Here is a 5851-nt window from a genome sequence, read left to right on the forward strand (position 1 = left end):
ATAGTGAGCGTCCCGTGTGAGTGCTGGAATAGTGAGGGTCCCGTGTGAGTGCTGGAATAGTGAGCGTCCCGTGTGAGTGCTGGAATAGTGAGCGTCCCGTGTGAGTGCTGGAATAGTGAGCGTCCCGTGTCATTGCTGGAATAGTCATGTGTTGGAATAGTGAGTGTCCCATGTGTGTGCTGGAATAGTGAGCGTCCCGTGTCATTGCTGGAATAGTCATGTGCTGGAATAGTGAGCGTCCCGTGTGCGTGCTGGAATAGAGAGTGTCCCGTGTGAGTGCTGGAATAGTGAGGGTCCCGTGTGAGTGCTGGAATAGTGAGCGTCCCGTGTGAGTGCTGGAATAGTGAGGGTCCCGTGTGCGTGCTGGAATAGTGAGTGTCCCGTGTGAGTGCTGGAATAGAGAGTGTCCCGTGTGTGTGCTGGAATAGTGAGCGTCCCGTGTCATTGCTGGAATAGTCATGTGCTGGAATAGTGAGTGTCCCATGTGTGTGCTGGAATAGTGAGCGTCCCGTGTGCGTGCTGGAATAGAGAGTGTCCCGTGTGCGTCCTGGAATAGTTTGGGTCCCGTGTATGTGCTAGAATGGTTAGTGTCCCATGTAAGTGCTGGAATAGTGAGTGGACTCACTGCTTTTCTCAACCTATACATGGTCACGGGGATCATTTTCCTTAAAATCCAAATGTGTCTGGATGCCTGCTCAGCCCTGGCTCCTGTGCTATATTTACCGGCCAAATCCCACAGGGCGCAGCCTTGCATTGAGGCGCTCAACAGACCCTGCTTCTCCTGACTGTTTCCCTCCACACTGCCTCAGAACAGGGACATAGGGCCTGTCTCCGAGCTCCAGACACTCCTGTGGCTTCCACTTCCCACAACTTCTGAGGACTGCCCCGACTTGTACTGAGAGTTGACATGGAAAGGAATGGATAAACATAGAGGCCTGTGACCTGGCTGTGCCCGGAGTGACCCAGTGCATGGAGGCCTGTGACCTGGCTGAGCCCGGAGCGGTCCAGTGCATGGAGGCCTGTGACCTGGCTGAGCCCGGAGCGGTCCAGTGCATGGAGGCCTGTGACCTGGCTGAGCCTGGAGCAACCCAGTGCATGTTTATTGAGCTGCTACTTTGCACAGCATGGTTCTCTGGGGAAAAAGGGAGTGACAGGGAGGTGTGGCCCCGGGGTGCATCTCAGGGAGCCCCTCCCTGCAGTCTCTGCCTGAAAACCCAGAGGGCTGGGCAGGAACTGTGAGGTGCCCCATGTAGGGGCTGATTTCTGGTGAGGGGGACACATGGCCTAATTCCAGTCGAGGGGCCGTGGTGGCTTTGTGTCCCCCGTGCCAGGAAGTGAAGGAGCCCACCCCCTCAGTGCAGGTCAGACTCTGGAGGTTGCTCTGAGAAGCCTGGAGGTGGAAAGAGAGGGCGGGAAGGGGCAGTGCAGGGCGGACCCAGGCCCACTTAGGCAGCCACTGGGGCATCGAGTGTCAGCCCCAGAACCTCGTGGGTCTGACACTGGCCTTCACGCTTGGCGTAAGTTGATCGTCTTCCCCTATTTGTATAAGTTCATGAAGAGGAAAGAACAATGTTTTTCTGAAAAATGGATACTTTGCAGATTACAAAGCATTTTCCAGAATGCTCTGCTTTTGACAGCAGCATCTTCACCAGGGTGAGGAAGCGGAAGTTCAGTAGGTGATACCTGCCCGAGGCCTCATGGCTCACTGTGGGTCGGGGTTCGCTTCTTCCCTCCCTCGTCCCTGAGTCGGGTTCTAGGTTCCGCTGCTGAGGATATCCCTGGAGTGGCCACACGGCTGCTGGAGCCCATCCCGCCTTCACGCAGGGAGCGTGCTCCAGCTCCAGCTGTTATCGACAGGGGCCGCGACATCATGGCCCCGTGTCTGCCCACCCAGCCGCCTGCGCCAGGCAGTGGCTGGCTGTGCAGTGAGCAGCTGTCGCCCTCTCTCTGTGGGTGCTTCGTGACGGGCACAGCACCCACCCACCCACTCAGTCCCTCCATGCCAGATGGGAGGTCTGGGGAGCCCCACTGCAAACACCCACTCTACCTGGAGCTTCAGATGTATGACCCTGTGTCAGCCCTGTCTCCAAACTGAGAAGGCCGGGAGTGGGGAAAGGTACTGCCAATCACCTCTGCACTCACAGAGGCCAGCCCGGGCCAGAGCCATGCAGCTCAGCCTGCGGCGTCCGCCAGGACAGTGGGCAGTGAAGAGAGGACGACTCCCCTGAATCCTGGAGGGGTGGGGGTGCCAGCCAGGCGTGCAGCTGGGTGGGCACAGGAGGGCACGGGTGTCTGAGCGGTGGGACTGCAGCAGCATGACTGTGGTCTGGAATTTTAGGCTGTGCTGGGCCTGCCAGCTCTGAGGCTGCCTCTGCCCTGGAGCGGGTAAGGGAAGGCTCTCGGCGGCCACAGAGGTTCCCAGCCTACCTCCTGTGGTTTATTTTCCATCTACACTTAAAACATTTATTTAGCAAAGATGATGGAATTACACTGTTCAAGGTTGTAGACAAAACCAAAAACATACTTACTGAATCGTGGCCCTCCGGACATGCTTTGTCACGAGTGGGCGCCAGGCCTGGCTCTCGGAGGCAGCCATGCTGACCCTGCCCGTAACCAGTTCAGGAAAGTGCTGGTTCCAGGAGGACACTGAGGTTTGTGGCCATTTCGCTTCTGCGCTGCTGGCTGGACTCTGCTCTGCCTTCATCAGCGTCACAGGCAAAGGGACCATGGAGGTGGCTGGAATTTTTCATCCTGCCCAAGCGGACAGGCGACCCTGGAGGCACGCAGCCAGGCGGGGACAGGTGTGCATCTGAGTGGGGTGGGCCACTTCCTCCAGGTGGGAGGCCCTTGTGGGAGCCATGTGGCTGGGATGGACGGGGTGCTCTGGCCCTGGGGTGCTCCAGCCTGTGGTGAGGCGAGACATGCTCAGGGACACCAGCTGTGGCTTGGTGCTGGGGATGAGAACTCTGTGGGCTGCAGGGTGCCCCTAGATGGAGGGGCAGAGGCCTCTTCCCGGTCAGATGGAGCGAGGTGGGGAGAGAGGGACATGGCGGCAGAAGCCCCTTGGGAAGCCCGGGACTCTGGAGGAGGTACTGAGACAGATGTGGAGCCCCCTCCCAAACCCACCGGTCCAGCTGGGCTTGACTGGGGGCCTGGGCACTGAAGGAGCAGGTGTCTCCAACTTCTCCACCGACGTCTAGCACGACTCACTGGGTGGAGATGTCTTTAACCTGGACAGGAGGTGGGAAAGAAAGAATCTTTATGCGTGTGGGGGTTTCCTGTGGTGGAGGGAAACAGCTGATTCCGCTCTAGGTGGTTGGAGTTTGAGAAGCCGGGGAGGTGGGAACGAGGCCGTGGGAACCTGAGTCTGGGTCCCAGGGTGGGCTGAGGGAATTCCTGTGCTTCGGGTGCTGGGATACACTGGGGAGAGCCCTCTCCAGGAAGCGAGGACTTTTGAAGAAGAGACGGAGAGGGGAAGCAGGAGGAGCAGCAGTTCCAGCCCCGATTCTGCAGGAAGCCCCTGGGCCGCGCAGGGTGGGCGGTTCTGGAGCCACATGCTGACTGGCCTGGAACCCGCTGACACAGCAAGCCCGGACTTCTCAGGAGAGTGAGGCCTGAGGACCCCGGACCCAAGCCTCCTGTCTGAGATGGCATCGCCGCCCTCCCCTGCCTGCTCACTGGCGTCTGCCTGGAGTGAAGGAGAAATGGCCTGTTGTGGGTACAGACAGGGGCCCAGCAAGCTCCTGGTCTGCACGCGAGGCTGTCAGGGCAGGGGCTGGGGGGCCGTGGGAGGACATGGCCTGAAGCACCCCCCCCGCCCTGCACACGAGATGCGCCCGCCTGATGCCCGACGACTGTCACTGCACGCAGGGGCCCTCGGGACAAGCTGCTGCCGATCTGTAGTCACATCCGAGGAGACTTTCAGGTCACAGCTTCTCCCTGGGGAGAGAGGGGCGTGAAGTCACCTGCGGCGTGGAAGGGGCACTCGTCCGCAGGTCTCTTCAGCCTGAGAGTCAGCACACCTCACCGTCCAGGTCCCATGGGAGAAGAAGGGTGGAAGCCCTGAGCCCCCAGCCCTGCCAGGCCCCCCTCACCACTGTGCCCTGTGCATCATGGCTGGGATGCCTGTCACTGAGTGGTGATTTAGGATCAAGCATAGCCAATAATTCTTGGTTCTTCCTGTACACGCCTGGCAGTTCTTCATGTGACGCCTTGCAGAGCCGGCTGAGGAATGGTCTGGGGCGGCCGTGCCCTTTGCTGCAAATCCCAGACGCAAGGCCATCCGTCAGCCTCCCCAAGGTCAGCACAGGCCGTCGGCTCCCCTGGCTGTTAGAACACGTGTCCTGGGCCCCTGCTCGTGCTGTCCCTCAGGTGCAGGTCAGATATTTGTGTAAATGCTTGTGGCTGTGCATGCTGTCAACACCCCCGACAAATCCAGGGAGGGGAGAGGCTCCTGTTTGCTGGTCTGGTTTTGGGGACTGCTTTGAGGTTCAATTCAGAAAATAACCAAGGACTTCAGAGGCTTGTAGTCAGCAGTTATAGAAGGAACTCCTGGCCAATTGCCTGGGGAACAGAAGTGATGCCACTGAGGGCCCGGCAAAGTGCTCCCATCTCCATCTTGTCTCCAGGGGAGGCTTGGTGGTGGGTCACCATGGTTCGTGGGGACAGCAAGAAGACACAAGCAAAAGTGCATTTGGAGGTGGTGGGCCGGAGGTGTGACCTGTGCACACGGCAGTGGACTCATGCCTATGGACATGGGACCTGCCATTCTAAGAACTCAGGTTTGAAGGGTGACAGGACGTCTTGTTGGCTATGGTACCTTGAACAAGTCACCAAGTTTCCCTGAGCTTCAGTTTCTCTGCATAAATTGTAAAGGTCAATCACCCTTCACTGGTGGGATGTGAGGATAATGAGGTGATGAAATGTGTCCGGTTACCCAGCACTTGTAACAAACCAACCCAGAACCCAGTGGTGTCAAACCATTGCCAGCTGCTTCTGCTCATGAGTTCTGAGATAGGAATCTGGGCAGAGAATCCAGGAAACAGCTTGCTGTCCCAGTGTCTGGGCCTCTTCTGGAAGCCTCGCTGTCTGGGCGTGAGGGGTCATGGCTGGGGTTGGGGTCATGGGAGCCCCCTTGTTCTCGGGGCCGGGCCGGGCCGGGCTGTCCTGTCCACTGGCTCCCCTACCAGCCTTCATGCAGCTGGTGCTTCCTCACTGTGTGGCAGCCTTGGGGTCACTGGGCTCCTTTCCTGGTAGCCCAGGGCTCTACAAGGAGTGTTCTAGAGACTTGGGAGGAGGATACCGGCTCTTCTGTGACCCAACCTCAGCATCTGAGTGCCAGGTCTGCCTATAGGACGCTGGCTGGAGCAGGCACAAGCCCACCCACCTCCGAGGTGAGGGACAAAGAGTTCCAGCAGCATGACCTTTGTGGCTCTCCATTAGCACTGAGTATGGGTGTGAAACCGACGCAGCTGTCCCAGAGAGCTGATGTTCATAGTTTCTTTGAATAAATATAGAAAATGACCTTCCCAGTCTTAAAACTTGAGAAAGTTACATTTGTCTTATCTGAGTTCCTTTCATAGGAAAGGAACCATCAGGCCTCCCAGGTAGTATCAAGGAGCTGAAACTTACCAGATCTCAGCCTCTGGACAATGAGACACCAGATCCCAACCTATCATGATGACTGCCTAATCCGCCAGAGCCCGTCCCATCATGGTCACCTAACTAGCTGGACCCCTCTGTCCCATTGTGATCACCTAACTTGCTGGACACTGACTCGTTGTGATCACCTAACCGGCTAGACCCTGACCTGTCATGACCGCCTAGCTGGCCACCTGCTTCCTGTTGACCA

At 58.0% G+C, this 5851-nt stretch overlaps 1 long non-coding RNA gene across 1 annotated transcript in view; it reads left to right on the top strand.

Moving 5' to 3' along the window:
* Nucleotides 1–4676, top strand: part of LOC116562091 — a 4695-nt gene extending 19 nt beyond the window's left edge. Inside the window, exons 1-2 of the long non-coding RNA XR_004273759.1 lie at nucleotides 1–148; nucleotides 237–4676. The exon at nucleotides 1–148 is cut by the window's left edge and continues 19 nt beyond it. This is a non-coding gene — a long non-coding RNA (uncharacterized LOC116562091). The remainder of the gene's footprint in view (nucleotides 149–236) is intronic.
* Nucleotides 4677–5851: the final 1175 nt, after the last annotated feature.

This window comes from Sapajus apella, unplaced genomic scaffold (assembly GCF_009761245.1).
Source record: "Sapajus apella isolate SASKATOON/1434 unplaced genomic scaffold, GSC_monkey_1.0 scaffold31, whole genome shotgun sequence".
NCBI lineage: Eukaryota > Metazoa > Chordata > Mammalia > Primates > Cebidae > Sapajus > Sapajus apella.